The sequence below is a fragment of the Zonotrichia albicollis genome, chromosome 3 (assembly GCF_047830755.1).
Source record: "Zonotrichia albicollis isolate bZonAlb1 chromosome 3, bZonAlb1.hap1, whole genome shotgun sequence".
NCBI classification, from domain to species: domain Eukaryota; kingdom Metazoa; phylum Chordata; class Aves; order Passeriformes; family Passerellidae; genus Zonotrichia; species Zonotrichia albicollis.
Window position 1 is genome coordinate 52971290 of NC_133821.1, and position 19790 is coordinate 52991079.

Sequence of the window (19790 nt, forward strand, 5' to 3'; positions counted from 1 at the left end):
TTCTTTCTGCCACCACCCCCAGCAGCCCGTTATCATCACCTCTCCTGCACTTACTGCAGCTCTCAGACAGCCACAAGCATTAATCCACACCAGGACAATTAGCTTTCAGCATCAGCATCTTGACTCAGAGGTTTCCTTGTGCCTACACAAGGACAGGAGTGGGGAAGAATGGCCCTTGCAGCACTACTGAGAATTTGTACAAGATCCAAAAAGCCAAGTCTGTGGTGTGAGACATCAGCATCAGTCAAGTGGGGAGGCAAGTCAACAAGATGCCAAGGTTTTTTCATCAACACACCTCACCTACATGAGATTTATGTGTCTTTCTCTTCAGCAGCCCATTGAGCTGCCCTACAGGAGGGAGCAAACAGATGTCAGCCAAATCAATCACACTCACACCAGCAATGTATTCTTTTGCTTCATTTAGTATTACATTTCCTGACTTGAAAAACACCTTCATTCTGCTTTTGTCCTCTCTTTGCCTTTGCTACATTTTCCTTTCATCTGTGACAGCCTCTTTGAACATTCTTATATAAGCAGAGAGATTCTGCTTCCCTCTTCCTTATGTAGCTTTCCCTTGCTACTCTTCACTACTCCTTGATGCAGAGAAAGTCCCTTGATCCTTTACCTTCCCCTCCTGCCTTTCTGCCTTTCTCTTCCTTCCAAAGCTCTGCTTGTTCCCCACTTCACACCGAATCCAGCCCTAGGTGGGGGTCAGCCCCATGGACGAGAGGGAAGCAGTCTGAAGAATAGAAATCCTACAAAAAGGTGGGGTTTATCCCATCAGTCCTCTGCACTGGCTATGGCAAGAAACCCTTATTCAAGAGAAGGAAGATGTGCCTATCTGTCCCTAGGGCACAAAGGCAATCATTTTCCTGCCCTCACTGCAGAAGGACCAGCCTGCTGACTGGGTATGATGCTGGCCATGAGGTTTTCCTTCTCACATCACTGTGACACAAGAGGCAGAGATCCTCCTTGGGGAGAACCCCTTACATAAGAGATTTTATTTGTCAGTGTGCATTGCCGAATGCCAGCCCAAAAGGGAAGCACAGCAGAGAGGTTTGTGTAAAGATAAAGAAAGCAGCATCACTCAACTGCTGTGCAGCTCCAGCCATCTGGGTCATGGAGGGGTGTAGGGAGCTATTAGCCTACTGAGAAATACTAATGTAGAGAAATGGAAGGCCCTCCCTGGTCTGGAATCAAAGGGTACTAAGAGAACTATGAATCCCACAGACACACCAGACAACCTGGTCCATCATATTCTAATTTTTATTTAAATCAAACTTTGCACCATTGCAACCACCGATTTCAAGTGTTTAAGCTTCTTTTTCATCGTAGCCTGTACATAATGTGAAGCATGCGCAGAATCAAGAATGAACACCAGCTAGTTCCTGTAGATGCTTCTGCTATCATCCTGTGGAAATGGCTAATCCACTTTCAGGCCTCCTGTTCATTCCTCAAGCTTCATAATTTCCCAGTACACATCACATGGGAAACCAGAATTCCATAAATTGCACTCCTCAAAAAAAACCCCCAAACCATTACCAATCTGATTTCAATTTTCTTCTTGTACTTGCTTTGATACCCACTAAGATAAATGAAATGGCAATATTTGTGAAATACCCAATCTACTGCATGTGTATTTAAAATCAAATCTGTCAGCACATTACCCCAGCTGTAGAGAGATTAGTCACAATCTCCCTCCTCAACTTTTCCCTCCTAAGTCTCTTGCTGGGCTCTTGCTTCCTATGAGTTGATTCCACTTTTAATTTTATGTTTCCATCAATAGCAGAAGAGTAAAACAGCTGAAGGGAACAGATAAGGGACTTAGTCCACTACCACCACCATCCAACTCCAAATTGGATTGACTGGCTGAGTGCCCCCAAATCCTCTATGGATATGCAATTTAATAGAAAGAAAAAGACTCCACACACAAAGAAAAATATGCAGAAAATAATAAGACCACTTTATGAAACATAATAGTTTCAGCAATGTGCATATGATTATATCCTTAATTCAAATGAAATGCAACAGACATCCTTTTATGTTACCCACAGAAAAAAGAGCCACAGCTGATGATTTAATTTGTCCTTTTACTAAGTGATTTAATTTTAGCAAGCTCTAATCCAAGGAAGAACATTAAAAAGGGCCATATCGCATCAGCCTAACAATGAATCTGGTCCACCTTATCTTTGACAGCAGCCAATAAAGGGAACAGGGGGAAGGGCAAAATAGAAGTGCAAAAAAGAAACAGATGGGAAAAGAAAGGCTAAGGACAATTTGAGGAAGATGAAAAATAGGTTAAAGCAGGTGGAGGAACTAAAATAATTCCTTTAGTTAGAGCAAGGCTTTGTTCCCATGGATGAGCACACATGGATTTCTAGAGAGGCAGCTCCAAGCAGGATCAGTGCTCACAGGGAGCAGCGCTCTGGGCTGTGCATGGCTGCTCCCTTACCTGATGGCAGCACTGGAGATCAGCTGTCCTGCCTGCACTGGCAGAGCCGCAGGGATTTGGCCAAACATCCATTTTTAATTTGCTTTTCCTTTCAACTTGAGATAGTGCCCCTAAGATTCAACCAGTTTTAACTTCAAGCTGAAATTATGTGTCTGCAAAGTATGGGTTGGTGTCTTCTGTAATTGCTCAGTTAATGGGAAAATTAGGATTATAATAGTCCTACCAAACTCCTTTGTCCCAAACCAGGCAGATCTCTGTCCTAGTGGTGTGTGGTGCTGGCCCCATCTCTCCCTCTCACTAGTCTCCTTTAAATTATTCCATTTGGCTTCACAACTTGCCTTCCCTTGATCTCCTAATAGGATGGTGAGCCCCTGACCTCTTTCCAGGAGCTCTGCTTGCAACCTAACCTTTCCAGACTGCCAGACTTCCATTTGCTCCTCATTTCCTTCCTGCTGTGCCACCAGTCTCATCAGTCTCTTTCTAAAACTTGAGATTTCAATCTTCTTTCATTATTTTTCTGCTAGGAAAACTCAGCTTAGCCTATTCACTGCTCAACCACCACAGTAGTTGCTGAGTAACAAAGAATCAGTGGAACATTACAGCGTTTGCAGCAGCTCATTTAACAGCATCACAAATGTTTTGTATAAGGAGACCGCCGTGATTTCTGTTTGCTCCTGATATTTGGAATATCTCCAGCTCAAACGCTGCTGCATTTGGTTTACTTTTTTTGTTTCTGATTTGGTAGAATGGAGCCTTCATTCATGATCTGTGCACAGCACAGGTCTCCAAGCAAGAAATGGAGGGTGGGATTGATTCCACTTGGAGACGATGGCTCGTCCCTCCATGGGGCAGGTGCCTTTGGCTGCAGGGACCTGCTGCCCACTGCCCTGCCATGCCCAAGCTGCTTCTGGCACCTGGCAAGGTTACACCTGACACCCAAGCTGGCTCCAGGTGGGACATGCTGCCTGCAGAGGCTTTGCCACCTGAAGTGACAGCTGCACCCACGGTGAGGGGCTGGAGAGGCACTGCAGATGTCAGCACCAGAGAAGTGTGGATGCCATGGGACAGAGAGAGAGGAACAGCAAGCGTTTCTCACAGCGCTTTGTGAGAAGTTTTAGGGAGTTGTAAGGATGTGATAACTTGTTAAGTATAAACAATCTGCAGGTGGTGTTTTCTACTTCATCTCTCTGTTCTTCTCAAGGAGGGTGTATGAGGAAGGCATTTTTGTTAACTAGCCAGTCAAACAGAATGCATCGTATCGCTCCGTAAAAACCACGTGGTTCTCTTGAATAAAGCCTTCTTTGCTCTTTCTACAACACTGCCTCCCACCTGCTCCTGTGTCATTCTCGGTGCAAGAGTGACAAGAAGGGGTGAAGCATCCCTCCTTTGGCAAAAGGCCAGGTTGCACAAGAGGTCCCCAACCCCACTTGCTGCCCTACCAGCTTCTGGGTGTCAGGTTATTTCTGGCCTTGCTGACAGCCCTCCCAGCTCCTGCTGGGTAGCGATGTCAGCTCTGACATTCAGTTGTAATTGACCCTCATCCCCAAGGACACAGAGCAGGACAAAGGAAGGCTACACTATAAATACACCAAAATAGGCCATACACTCCTGTCTGGAGGGCTCCTAATCTCCACTGCCACTGCCTTGCCCAGGGGATCAAGGAGACTGCAGGCTCTCCATGGTGCCTTTTCCAGGCACATGGCCGGAGCAGCCTTCCCCCTGCACATGGAGATGGTCCAGCACTGGCCCTGTTGTGGGCACTAGTCCTCTCTATTGCCTCTGGAGTGCTGAGGAACATTCCCCTGGTCTTCCTCATCGACTCACTAATACTGGATGGATCACTTTGTGGATTGTTGTGCAGGGCAGTGTGTTCAACCCTTTCCTCAGTGGAAGCCATCATTACGAATATTCTAATCTAAGGTGCAAGTGCCCATGACAAACACCCCCTGCTCAGGCAAAAGGCTGGACATCCTAAGCTTAAAACTAGGTTACTATCCTGTGACTAGCCTGTACTACTACCAGTGACATCATCAGAGATATCATTATTTGAGACAACAGAGGTCTCAAACTAGGAGAATTTGAGAATTTACATGTATGAATTTTTTTTCATACATGTAAATTTCTTTTGTGGGTGTATTTACATATGATGTTGCTTTGGTTTTAAAAGATGCTGCTAAGAGTCTGTAAGTCTGGTTTTATAAGAGTCAGCTAAGGAAGGCAGAAGCCTCCCCTGAAATGGAAAATGTAAACCTCCGTCCCTCTGAATTACTATAATTTTAAAATTAAGGGGCTCTCAGGAAAAGATATGGGAGCAGAAATAACAGTTCTTTATTAGGGAAGAAAATAAAAATAAAATAAGCAATGCAATAATACAAACCAACACTGTCAGAGTCAGAATACGACCTGACAGCCTGTGGGTCAGGGTGTTGGTAGCAGTCAGATTGAATGGTGGCTGCAGTCCTCCTGGAGTGACAGATAATGGTTCTGTTGAAGTAGTGAGCCTGTAGAAGGGTGTAGTGTTCTTCTGAAGATCCAGTGGTGGTGTAGATGGGCCTGATCTTTCTCTGGGAACCCAGTGGGAAAAGGCTGTCTCTGGTGTTCCAACTCTCAGATTACATCCAGGTAGGAGTGCTTGGCTCCTCCCCCTGGACAGGGCATCTCACAATGGGACGATGTAATTTTATCAGTCATGCAGTGACACTCAATGGCCCATTAACAGAACAGATCTCTCTGGAGGGAGGATTGGTTGTGGAAGAGATAAAGAAAACTGCCCAAGTAACACAGGATAACTGCCCCACCTTTAACAGACAGTAATTGAATACACCCCCCATATCCAACCTGAGACAGACCTACTTGTTGATCATCTCTGAGTAATTACAGCCTGCTTTTCTATATTTCCATCACAACCCAGAGAGGGTGTATGGGAATTAAGGGTGAATGAGTTCTGCAGGAATTCTAAAAGAGGCTTCTGAGGTGACTCCAGTGAGATGAGAAAGGCACTCATCTTCTGCCTGCCTCCTCCTCTTTAATATTTAAAATTTCATATATTTTTACTTAGCCATTTGTCAGTCCACTAATAATAATTACAATGACAATCACAACATCACTGTAAGCTACAAACTGTTTGTGATGATCCAAGACACTCCATTAGTTGAATGGTATTATAAAATAAGAAGTTCAATTTTCTTTCTGCATTATTTTTATTATTTTACATCTCTGTGTAAAAAGTAAGGACAGTATGCCTTGATTCTGTAATATAAAAAAAGCCTTCGCCTTCCAGCAATACAAATACAGCACAACAAACTGTACACACATACACCCCACCTTCAGTCTGCACATCTGTTAACAAACATGTATTTTACATTTAGCCACTAACTACTGTTCAAGGTTTCTCTCTAGACACTCAGGGACAAGCTAAACACCACTTTGATTACAGGGAGGTGCATTCCCCATATCAAAAGCTAGCAAAAGGAGTTTCTTTGATAACAAAAGAAACAGCTAGTGGTGATTAAAACAAGCAAATGTCCTGGGGAAGTGTTTGAAGTGAACTGCAGGCCCTGATCAAAGCACAGGTATTGTAAGCACACAAGGCTAGAAGGAAAAAATCCTGTCTTCTATTAGACCAGCACACACTACTGGAGAAAATGGGCAACTTTTCATACAAAAGCCTTTCTTCAGCTCTGTCATTTGGTGTATAAAAGGTGTTGTGTCTCCCTACCTATGTTGTCTCTCTTCTGCTCTTAGACCACTGCTGAGCAACATGGTCCCACACTTTAGCGGAATAATCTCAGAGTTCAATTATTTCAGTACAGAAATGCAAAGAGAATTTATCTGAATTATTGAAAAAGAACTCTGTCTGAGGAAGAAGAAACAAGTTTGTCAAAACCCAACAATTCCATTGCAACAATAGCAAAAAACTGTTTCCAACATGATTCAGGTTACCATAGAGCAAAGCTGTCTAAAGTCTCTGTCCTTTACAATTGCTCTCTGGCTTTGTTCAACTTTATTCCAGTGGCTTCAGATACTTGTTTCTTAATCTGTATCTATGCACCCCTCTGCCCTACCTGTCTGTTTGTCAAACTGAGGCAAAAAGAGCTCTTCTGCCACTTTCTCTCAAGAGCTGTGAGACTGACAAGAAGCACATCTGACAGCAAGTAGAAAGCTGAGAAGAGCCCTCCCCAGCTCACATTTGCAAGGGGTTCACTGCTTCTCAGCTTTTCCTCATCTCTCAGCAGCAGCTTTCTCCATCTTGAGGCCTTGCAATCTCTGCAGGGAAGGAGGCTGAACTGCTGATAAGAGCCTGAGCCACATGTGGCATGGCAGAGAGACAACCGTGAGACAGGAAGGAAGAAGGGAAAGGTGATTAACAGGGGTGAGAATTCCTGCAAAGGCAGCATTTGACATCGAGGTAGGCAATAACTTGAAGAAGAGCAAGCCTCAAGTTCATGTTTTGGCTACAGAAGGACATTAAACAGATTTTGGGATTGGAATTGATTTATCTTGAATGGATAGTTGGACGCCCTGGAGAGCTGTGGGATGGGACTGAACAATGGGTACCAGTCCTGGGAGGGCTCTTTATTAAGCATCTTGTTGAAACTACCTCCCCTTCACTGGTGTGTGTGTGTGAGGTTCACCAGGGGAAAAAGAAAGACAAGGCCAAGAAGGACAAAATGTTAACCCAAGCCTTTATTTTTGTGCCACTAAATTGAATTCATCAGTGAAAATTTTTGACTGAAGGTAATGCTGAAACATGCTCCACTTGTAGATCTGCCAGTTTGCTTCCAAGCTGTCTGTGATCAGAGAAACATTTTCCCCAGCCAGCTCTGCTGCCAAACAGGCAGGCAGGCAGGAATGAAACAGGGGGGCTGACTAATTTCCAAATGTCAAAGTTTGCCTTTGACTGTCTCCCTCCCCGTGACAATTTTAGAGAGGTAGAACTAGCTGCTTGTGATGGCTGTGCCTTGGGCAAAAGAATGTTATTGCTCTTGGGACACTGGCTACCAGTGCTGACCACTGCTCCTGAAGTCTCATCAAACAGTAATCCCTGAGGAATGCACCTTCATCTGTTTCTTCAGGGGATGTTTTCTCTCACTCTGTGCAATATTTTGTGAGCAAAATACTACTGTGAAGTCCTGAGTAAATGTCACTTGCACTTTCCTTGTCAATGAAGAGTGGAGTTCTTGCTACAGATCCTGGCTTTGTAGTATGTACCTGTTTATTCCTTTTACAGACAGACACAGTACCCTGTGAACAAGACTCTCTCCAGAGAGCATGTAAATAGTTTAACAATAACACATGGCCAGATGTATTTCCTCTCAGCCCAGAGGCAGAAGAGATAGTATTTCCCCAAATAAACACAGTACCCATCTATCCAATCCTTCCATATTCCTGCAGGCAAACACCTGGGGAAAGAGATGAAATTGTAACCTTTCCCTGAAAGCCACTGAAAGTCCTTGCCTGTCTAGGACATGGCACAGTGGAGATTTTCACTGGAAATGTTGCATAGCTGTGGCACATTAGACCTAGGCCATGGTCTGTAAATCCCCCAAAAGCTCTTAATGAAAGATTTGGCTCTGCAGCTGTCAAAAATCAAATGCTGAGATATAAGCATGAAGAAAACAAGAAACCTCTCCAACAGCTGAGAACCAGAGTGGTGGCAATGTCCATCAGCTACTGCCCATCCCCAGCTCACGCTGCAAACCATGAGATGCATGAGATGCAGCTGTGTTTTACTGAGGCTGTAACTCCTCTGGAAACTCTCAGAATGATGTAAAATGGGATAACCCCGACTGTAAGTCACACCACAATATAAGAAAGATATTAAGCTGTTAGAGAGCATCCAAAGGAGGGCCACAAAGATGGTGAACGGGCCTTGAGGGGAAGCTGTATGAGGAGCAGCTGAGGTTACTTGGTCTGTTCAGCCTGGAGGGGAGACCTCACTGCAGTTACAGCTTCCTTGTGAGGGGAAGAGGAGGGACAGGCACTGATCTCTTCTATTTGGTAATCAGTGACAGGACCTGAGGGAATGGCCTGAAACTGTGTCAGAGGAGATTTAGACTGGATATTAGAAAAAGGTTCTTCACCCAGAGGGTGTTTGGGCACTGGAACAGCTCCCCAGGGAAGTGGTCACAGCACCAGCCTGACAGAGTTCAAGAAGTGTTTGGACAATGCTCTCAGGCACAGGGTGTGACTTGTGGGGTGTCCTGTGCAGGGCTGGGATTGGGCTCAATCACCCTTGTGGGTTCCTTCCAACTCAGCATATTCTGTGATTCTGTGATATATATCCATAAACATAGAAAAGTTATGTGGAAAGATGCAAAGAAACATGTGAATAGAAAAATGAGAGCTCTTCACTACATACATTAATAGAAGCTTGAGAAAAAACAGAGGAAGCAGAACCCCCTCTCCCCTACATGCCTTTCAGCCTAGATGGCCTTGGTTTTCTCTTTTCCCACTTTGTTTGGCTTCTCCTTTTCACCGTGCTGACAATTTTACTTACTGTTTTAAGGCTGTTTTTTTCTCAGCACTGTTTCCAGGAAACACTAATTTCCTTTTGCCACATCTTTCTTTTATTTCTTTCTTTATTGTCTCACTGGTTACACACTTCACCATAGCACTGGGGCAGTGTCCTCCAAATACACACTTCAAATTTGCCTATTATTCCTCATTATTTTTGCTCCAACAAAAGCCCCAATGACCTGAGCTCCTCCTTTCCTGCTGAGAACCTAACCTCAAAAGAGGCTTTTCTTCTCTCTTTACTTCTTTCTTATTTCACTGTTTCTTTTTCAATGTCATTATCTCTCTTTTCCACAACCAAAACAACCCCCTCAAAGCTGCCCCTGTGTTTATTGTCTTCCAACATCTCCCATGACTCTCCTCATTGAATTTCCCATAAGGAACCCTGCAAAAATCACGAGATCCACAGAAACCCCTGCCACAGTGATGAAAAATGGATTGGCTCTATCTGTGCTGAGAGGGGGAGCATAATTGAGCCTCTCACGTCAGTTGTGAACTCTGCTGCTCACGTGGTCTTCTGCAAAGACTGTAAACTAAGCACAGGCTCCTGTAGAGAAAATAAAAGCTGGAAGGGCTCCCCTGGTGCTTCACATTACACTGAAGCTTCAAAAAGGTAGGAAAAAATACATTTGACCTTTGCAAGACAAGGAAGCACAGCAAAATGCTGCAGAATGACTCATTTAAAAGAGTTTGAGAAATGTGAAGGAAATAGAGAATGCTGGTTTAAGATGCAAATGTGATACAGAGCAGAGTGGTATGAAACTCAGGAAACTTCAAAGAAAAAGAAGGGACTGGGAGGAATTGGAGCCAGTGAATTCAAAGTTAACCCAAATGTTGCATATATGGAAAATCACAACCAGGTTGGCTTAGAAAGGCTTAAATCTGTCTCAGCACCTTGCTGCTCCAGGTTCTCTAACAGTGTTTGTCCCTGGACTACAAAGAATTTGACAACCTAAACTCTCTGTAGCTTTATTAGTTCTTTGGCCCATTTTGCTGTCATCCTAAACTAGGTCTAGCACAATTTAAGTTGCAGAGGACATACATAAGGGAATATTCTTGCACACAGGGCTGTAGTCTTTTGAAAATTGTAAAAGCTTAAAGTAGTTAGCAATTTCCCAACGACTGACATCAATAAATTATATGAGGAAAGAAGGCTGGAAGTGAACTGAATCCTTGGATGAAGTACAAGAAAAAGAGGACAGGCACTTCTGTTGCATTATCAGAGCAAGGGCAGGAGAAAATCTGATCTTCTCATGGCTCTTTGGACAGGTTCTGAGGGACAGCTGTGGCTTGCTCTAGGGCAGGGGTACTAAACTAAAGATTTGAGCTCTTCCTGCTGCTTGCTCATGAGGCACCATGAATAAGCAGCACCTCTGGTCAGATCATGGATGTGTCCCTTCTTCACTGAATAGCTGACCTGGTACTTAAAAACCTGTGACACCACCACTGATATTTATGTATACAATTAATTTCACATTAACAAATTTTCCAGGTGAGGCTTTTGCTTAACATGTCTTAACAGGGAGCCTGTTTTCTCCAATGGTTCATTAAAACAGTCAGTTCTGACTTGATTTTTGCATTGTTTTTATATAACCATTTGCTTCTACACCTGAGACCAGACAATGCCAGCTAAACCCAAATTCACGACTTCAGTGATTACAGTGACGTTGAATTAAGTGATGTATTTAGCCTTGCTTGGTAGTATTCTGCTCCTTCTGTTTCAGATAAATTAACCACTCATGATCATGAAGTTTTAATAAACTGACAAGCTTTAATTTCTTCATACAGCTGTGAGCTTCCTACCTGATAAGCATAAAAAAAGACTTACTGATGTCACTATTTTTAATCACCTTTGAACCTATGTTGTTCTTGTTTATATCTCAGTCATCTAATTTTTTATTGATCTTCTCTCTTTTTTACCTAAATACCAGTAGAAATGAAGCAATGTGTGAAGGCTGAGAAAAATTACCATACAAGCAATATTTCAAAGAGAGCAGTTGTACAGTGCTCCCAGTGTAAACTGGGAGGAGAGAAGGAGCCAGGGGGAATAATTCTTTGTTCAGGCTAGGCTGCCTCGGTCATTCAAGAGGACAAAATGAAGACAGTAGGGCATTGGCAGGCTGCACTTCCACCTCCATCTGAAAAGGGCCCAAGGGGAGTTGTGCTGTGCTAGCTCGAGCTATTTTCCTTCCCATCTGCTCAAGCTGATTTAGAGAAGTGCATTATGCAACCTAACTGCTGTGCTGGGGTTCAATGAGTGTGGCAGTGCACTTAACACTTCTAGGAGATGTTTTGAGGAAAAGGAGGGATTACATAAAACCAGGCCTTTCAGTCTGCAATGGTAAAGGTATTGCTACATGGCTATTAGAAGAAACAAAGAAAAACCTAGCAGGAAACCCCCACAAAACAAACCAGAAAGCCAAAACCAACCCAAAGCAAATCTTAGGAAGATGAAGATTAAAATTGAGAAAGGCTGAACCACACTCAAATGTTTCAGCAAGATGGAGCAATAATGTGAAAACCATTGAGGACAAGAGCAAAAACACCTTACTTGCACAACTTGGGCATTTGGCAGTGAAACACTGATGTTATTGCACAACAGTAATCCAGGACATAGTCACCTGCAGTTCTTCAGATCGTTTCATATCACTGCCAGTACCAAAAGTAGCATTTGTAAATCACACTTAATGTTCTTGCCCTCACACTAAAAAAACCCCACACATTTAGTGTCTGTTTGTGAAGTGTGATGGAACTTTGTTATTAATATTTCTTAACGAAAGCCTTCCTCAAGTTCCCTACATTTTCTCTTACAAAACTGATTGTGTCCTTTACACAGGCTGGTATTACAAACAACACCATTTTTCTCCAACCTTTTTTATGTCATTATTATGCACCTCCCAGGTTTATTTGGTGAATCAGTATTGCTTTGCAGACCGAGGTCCCCTAAGGAACCTCAGAAAAGCTTGATAGCAAGGTTGTTTGTCAGTTCTTCTCTGAAACATCCAACATTCAGACACCACAGCTCCCATTGATTCAGACACAGGCTCCAACCCAATCCTCTCTACAGCCGAAGCCAGTGGACACACTGACACTGAATCCCATGAGATTTGGATCAAGACTCATGGGTCTTTCTCAAGGAATGACAGAGGTCATATTAGGAACATATTTAGAACATATTAGGAAGCATCTTACTATGAAAATTTTGAAAAATATCTTAAATTGCGCACTTCTCGCAGTTTTAGCTAGCTGAGGCTTTGTTGATACTTGATTAAATTAATGAGAATTAAAAGTAATTAATTTTCAGAATCAAGTCTAGAACAGAGACAGCAACATAGTTCTGAAATTATTAAAAAATCATGGTATTTATGAGTTACTGTTTATCTTCTGATCTATGATAGTTCACCAAAGTGATATCAAATTATCATTTTACCTCTTTCTCTCTCTACCTCAAAGCAATATCAGAGAAAACCATGACTTGACAAGAATAAAGTTGGTAAAAATAAATGTCTTCATCAAAAGAGTGAGTGCCACAGGATACAAGTAACCTATTTTCAAACCACTGACAAAATTATGTTAATTTTATTCTAGAAGTTTTCATAAGCATTGAAAAATAAAAGAGATGCTACTTGACATTTTTTTCTTACAGTTGAAATTTGACAATAATTGTGAGATATCTAAAAGTTATTCCAGGTCACTGGTTTTCCAAAAAGTTCTGGAAACTCATAATAAAGAGCAATTGCACTCTGAAAAACAGTAATTTGAAATCAAAGCATGCATACCTTGCACTCCACATCTTCTTTCTCATAGTCTAGGGGTTTGTGGCCTTCTATAAATTACATTTTGTTTATCCTGTCACAGTTTTTAAAAAGAAGCTAAGAGGGAAAGGAGACCAAGAAGGAAGAAATTGATTTTGCCTGTCCAACTTGTAAACAAGATCTTCAAAAGGTCTCCACCACTTCTAACTCCCTAGCATTCTTTAGAGATGCCAGTAGAAGTAAAACTATTGATGTGCCTTAAAACTGACTTTTATTTTTACAGCAGGTGTTGGACTTGATAGCAATCCTATTTTTGATGGTCCTTATTCAGGCAGTCTCTGTAGGCTTCTATCTTCCCTGGACAACTCAACAGAGAAAAGCAAAGAAGCCTTTAGATTACATTTCCCAAATGGAATGACTCTTATTTTTCCAGACTTGCCAAAAATACTTCATAAATCCTTGTTTTTCCCTCCAACTCATTTGTATACCTGTTTGTTCCTGTCAGTGACTGATTAGGGATCAGCTTGAACTGATCTCATTTCCAGCACTGATGTTTGGACTCAGCAGCTTCCCCTCCTTGCGGATATTTGCTGTCGCATTTCCTCCTGCAGGGGTTTCAGCCTTTTGTTTCACTTTACGTTTTCATTTCCTTTTGCAACCTCAACATTTACTGTAGATTGCCTTTTGGGTGAGGCTCTCCTCTCTCTGTGCCATACTCCAGATGGCACCAAGTTGTAAAATGACAAAGAATTGACTGGATTATTCTATGGTTTGATCCTGTCACATGTGAGCTGTCTCCAACATTGCAGCAGGTGCCTGAGGTGTGTGCAGGAATTGCTGCACTCCAGCACCATTCCCACCTGGCAACGACAGCTGCTGGCATTACAGTTGCTCCTCAACATCTCTACCAATGAAGAACAACTCTGAAAAGCTGGAGGGACTTCAAGGAGGGAAGGTGAGCTGAACATTTGGATCCCCCAATGAGCTGGATGGGTTTCTCTCAGTCCACATGTCTGCTTGGGACAATCGTGTCTGCCTGCAATAAACTGAAAAGCATGATTGTGTTGAGAGGCACAGAGCTCAGCACATGCTGATAAGGATCATCTTCCCTCCTGGCAGGCACATACAGTTCTTGGGCAGGAGACAGAGAAACAACCACACAGTTTGCACTGCCTGAGAGGGGCTTTTCTAACAGAGAAGACGCGGGGAAAGAGGGGTGGATTGTTTCCACACTGTTTGAAATGTAATCTGCTTTGATACAACTTCTCTGCCAAGTTCACACCAGGTAAAATTTGGCATCATGTACTTACACCAAGAAGTTATTTTCAAGCACTATGTTTGCTGCATAGAATGTATTTAATTTTTAAATACTGACAGTATTTCAAAGACATTCCTTTGTCAGTACCATTACAGAAGTAGGTTGCCCATTTGAAATAAGGCCCAGACTTGTTGCTGTTTGGGTGCTACACACTGAAATGCTGCAAGAAGCAATGATCATAGTTCAGCTAGGAGAACATCTGCCTCTGAGACAGTAATTGCTGAGTGTCTCTGCACTGAATTTAGGGGACACTGGGGCTGCTGAATGTGCTGTTCTTGTATGAAATATGAAACAAAAATTCTAGTCACTTGTTGGCCATTAAACCACTGATGACAACTTTCATCAAAGACTTATAATAGCTCTGCTCCTCTAACTGTGCCAGGTAATTACATTCTCTCTAGCTAAATGAACTTTCAATTACACAGAGTATCTTTCTCCTCTAAACTGTTTAGAAATAATGTTACACGCCGTTAAATGATTTCCCCTGTCCCACCTCAGAGGTGGCTCAATTTCAGCACAAGACAAGGAGATCCAGGTCCACACGAGGATGCTCCCGTCAAGCTCTGGCCTGGCCTCAATTCAGCTGCTGTTGTGCCCTCAGGCATCTCTGAAGCCTCATCCACGCTGTGCCACCCCAGCTGCTGCCGCACTGAAATGTGCTCATCACTGTCCCCTGTGAGTGCCTGCAGAGGAGTGCAGGCTCCTTGCAGCGCAGGCAGAGCTCCGGGCAGGCGGAGGGCAGTGTGGGACAGTGGCATCAGCACAGCTGAACTGAACGGTGTGGAATGGGGCTTTCTGCAGCCTCCGTTTTGAACTTAATTATTCAGCAACTCAGTTCAGGCACAAATCTGTCTACTTGCATTGTAGCAGAGGAGAGGTCATGGTAAGAGAACACAGCTACATCTGAATAAAATTATGCCCCCCCTAGCCAGCATTATAGTAATTTACAACTGAAGAGGAATGTTTATCTCCTGAGCAGTGTAATCTACTTCTATAGTGAAAACATGTTATCTAACAGATTTCCATATTCAGCCTTGAAAAAAAAAATCTGATATACACAATTGCTAAGGGCAAACACAGAAGAAAGAAGCAAGAAATACGATCTCCTTGCTAACATCCCCTGACATAATAGTACATAGAAACTTCCACGTTTATTCCAAATGACCATTTCACAGAGAAATAAAGAATTTTTTTTAAAATTACCAATGACCACTCCTCACTCAAAAAGGCCTTGAGGCAGATACAAATTGCTAGAGAATCTGCAATATACTGCACTCAGCAAGCACGAGTCCTTCCCCCTTCTGTGCACCCGCAGCCATTCCTGCTCGGCAGCTTGCTTCCCGCTGTGCTGTTTTGCCTGCAGATTTAGAGCTCCCATCATTTTTACCTCAGATGACCTCAGCCCATCCTCCAGATCTGACCCCAATGCAGATCTCACTAAAGGAAAGGGTCTGCTCAGTGTCACTGGGATAATAAGACAAATACCCTTAAAGCCTGGTGCTCTGATCCCCTGGCGATCTGCTTTCAGTAATCAGATTCTGGAAAGCTGTTACTGTAAGTCAAGTCGGACTGTTGAGAGTAAGAAATGAGTTGTTGTGAGGCTAACAAACTGAACTAACCACACAGACTGGTAAAAAATGCCCCCTCAAGCCACCTTTTGGAAGAGGCAAATGCTTATCAGAACTATACTGAACTCATGGGAAGGAGGAGAAAAATATCCCAAAGCACTTTGAAGTCCTTTTTACTTTTCTTTTTTTTTTCTTTTTTTTTTTTTGACACAGCAAAAGGAGATGTAGGGAAGATGTTCAGAGCCACCAAGAACTTTGGGCATGAGGCTAGTTTATTACACAGTTACCTCACAAAATCTGCTGTTTTCTTTCATGGCTATGAATTTTCATATAATACTGAAATTATAAATTCCTACAGCCTACCATTGTTTCTCATTTCATTTTGGAGGATTTACTTCTGCCAACTGATAAGAAGCAATAAAATGGCTTGCTTTCTTAACTACAGCGGAAATCCTGTAAAAAAGGATACATTATAGGATTATGAATTTGGTGTAGTCCAAATTGCAATTCTTTTTTTCTAGAGTTCACAAAATGGGGAAGAATCTATGAGGCTGGAGAGGTAGGGGGAAAAAAGCCTGATACCACTACATCTAATTGAATAAAGTGAGAAGACAGAATAAGGAGATGTAAAAACAAACATAGCAGTGCACGGAGTGATGTACTGTGGAGAAGATTTATAGTTTGATCTAAATTTGAACAGAGGTATGAACAAACCATATTTTGGCATCATCAGGAAAACAACAGTTGGATACCTCAACTAGAGGTCCCATCAACTTTACTTTCAGGTCCAGTCTTATTTTTCCTTAGCATGGTCCTTTCTATAATCCTGAACTTGAATTTTTTATATGAAAGTACAAACTTTGAGTCTTTTTTTCCCATTCACAACACAAAAAACAGCACTTGGAACTGACTGCAGTGTAAAAAATACAGTGAGAGAGAGGAATTAGACCACTCATCACTGCAGAAATGTAACTATTTGCCACATGCACATGCTCTTCAGATTTCCATACTGCTTCTCACTGCTTTAACTGATGGACATTAATTAGTTCAGAAATCCATACCGTCCTCATTGAGAAAAGGAGAGGGGAATGAGAGCTCTGCTTTGAGTTGCTGCCACTTCAAAAACCAAAACCAAACCCAAAGCAAAGCAAACCAACAACCCAACAACCAAACATCAAAGCTCACAAGCCAGCTGGTGCACAGCTAGTGAGGGTAGAAAGGGCCAGGGATTTCTTGGCCCAGGATCCATCTCCAGAGACACACAGATTGAGCATGCATGTGTGGCAGCTGAAGCAAGAAAAGGCATGGATAGGAATGATGACATTGCTTTGGAACAGGGTCTATGCCAGGACAAGGACAGGATGTGGTGAAAAACCAAAAACAAGGGCAACAGCAGCAGTCTGAGAGAGCAAGTGGTGTGTACCTGGGTTTACACAAGAATACATTTAATCAAGAACTTTAAACTGGAGCCTGGGTCCCCAAAAGTCCATATTTGTGTTTTTGGCACTTTGTTCTGAATCCTGCAAAGACTGAAGTGTCTTTGTTGGGTATCTATGAGGTAGCAGACCTATAAAAGAGGTAAAAGCCCTCTATTGCTCCTGTTCACTCAGGTAGCTTAAATAGAAGGATCTCTGCTCTAGATCTGGAATACCACTTTGCTAGGGGTCTAGCTGAAAGTCCCTGTGATATGTGTTATAATATGCTAGGGGTTTCACCTTTTAGGCAGAGATATTAAAATTTACCTGGGGAAAAAGTGTCAAAATTAGGACCCGACCATTTTTATTTAAAACTGATGAAAAATGATGCCTAAGAATTGAATGGTCTTTAGCTGAAAATGTAGTTTCTGTTTGCATATACCACTATGTGGCTTCATATATCAGATTCCAATTATACCCAGTGAATTCTGAATTCTCTTTGGCCAAGTGGCTGCGATTCACATCATTTCCAAAGCACCACAGAACAGTCTGATCTCTGTTCCTCCATACCAGTGATAAAAGCCATGGGCCTCAAGAGAAACAGAGTGTGTGCAGGCACTTTAACTACAGGGGCAAATGGAAGAGTAAAGCATGTGTAACTAATTATTAATTTGTCTTGCTTATGCCCAGATTGTGATATCTGGATCCTGACTGGCCCTTGACAAGTAATTTTGACTGCAAGTAAACCCATTGAGATACATCTTCCCCACACAAAAAGGATACTGACAGAAGGGCTCTGGTGCATCTTGTTTGGCAAGTTTTAGGATATCCCTGATGCAGAGCTGACAAATGTGACACGTGCTGCATTGCTGCAAACTCTGGAGTATTACTTTAAAGTTCTAATGAAGGTAGCTTTAGGCAGAAATGCGGCTCTGTGCAGGGTAGCTTGAAGCAGAGGCACACGTTCTTTTGTCAGTTCTGTTGGGTGGAAAGTCATTCCTAGGAATCACAAACCAGGCATTTAATATTAGTCAATGTTTTTTAACATGACCTACCTTCAGCTCCCTGTGTCCTCATGTCCTCGTTCCAACAGGGATAACAACACTACCTTCTAACAGAGGGCTGTCATAACGAGGAATTCCATTAACATCTGTGGATAACTCACTTATTAGAGGGGGAAACATCAGAGAAAAGGCTGTAGGGAACAGTCTTAATGTATCAGTTCAAGGTACACTATAATGCATATAGATCACCACATTTGGAGAGAGGGTTGTTAGTAAATGATGCACAAATGATACACAGGCATTGTGTATCCTCCTAATGAATTAGGAAAGGAAAAACATCACAAATGAACATGTAAATTAAACCCACACCATAGCGCATAAGGAGATGTTATGGGACACCACTCTCCTGGAACTTCCTAATTCTTTATGACATAGCAACATATATTTTTAATGTGGGGTTTTTTGAGGTAACATCCTTAGCAAAGATCGGTTTTGACAAGTAACATGTTTCTGTAGTTCAATTCTGGGAACCAACAAAGACCAAGAGGTCTACACAGCTAACAAAAGCTGTTTCATAACTGAAAGACATAACTGCAAAAGACTCCAGCTTCCATTATCACCCTGTTATAACTAGGTCAGAATAAATAAAGCAGTAGATTTAGATTTTAAAGGATAATTATGAATTTAGTATGAATGAAGGCTAGATAAGATTGCCAGTTGAGAGAAGGGCCATTGAAAACCCAAAAAGTGGGTTATTTTTCCTTTTTCAGATTACAAAGCTGAGCAGTAAGATAACATAAAGTTCTCTGCAATGGTAAATGTGACAACAAGGTGCCTAAAGGACACGAGTGTGAAAAAAATGCACTCAGAATTTATTGAAATCAGGTAAACTGAAAAAAAAATTAAGATAAGGTAGTCTAGATAAAATAATACAAATAGCTGTCATCTGGGAGAAAAACAGGGGGTGGTGAATGGAGAACAAACAAATGCATTTGCTAATAAGCAGAAAAATAGTACAGTGTGTACTTCTTTAGCAAACCAAAACAAGATTTTTGCACTCAGGCACCCTAGGTTGACACTTTTAATCTACCATAAGGATGGTTTAAATGCCTTTATTTTCATGAAAGCTATGAGCACAACTTTATTTTTCACAATCAACTTGGGCAGAAGTAGCATCATGCCTAACAGGGGGAAAAATCTTCTTCATTCCAGGGCAAAAAGCATTAAAAAGCACATCAGGTTGTCTGAAAAATCAATCCCTAAAGTGTGATGTAAACATGAAGAACGATTGGCAAAAGCTTCCTCAACTTTAAGCAGTTTGAAAACAATTGTCACAGAGTCCAATGACATTTAAACCATGAAAAAAACATGCGAGTCTGGGAACAAAACTGAAAGTATGCAGAGGCTTAACTCAAAATCACCATATCTGGGTATTTCTTGAAGAGAAAACCCCACAAACAAAGCAGGGTCATGGGAATAGGAATGCACCTCTAAACAATCTAGCTTGGCAATGGCAGCATATTTCCAGAACTCCAATTTAATACCCTGCTTTGGTTTGGATTTTGAATAATCCAAAACTGCCCTATTTTATTTTTTTTTTTTTAAGAGACTCCGGAGATGCAAACATGTCAAGGAGAAAGGGAGGAAGCATAAAAGGCACAAAATCAGAGTTGGCACATTGAGGTTGTGTTGCTGTGGCCACATTGGCAGTTTTGGGGATTCCCGTGCCACATCCCCGGTCCTGGACCATGGCTCCCTCTCC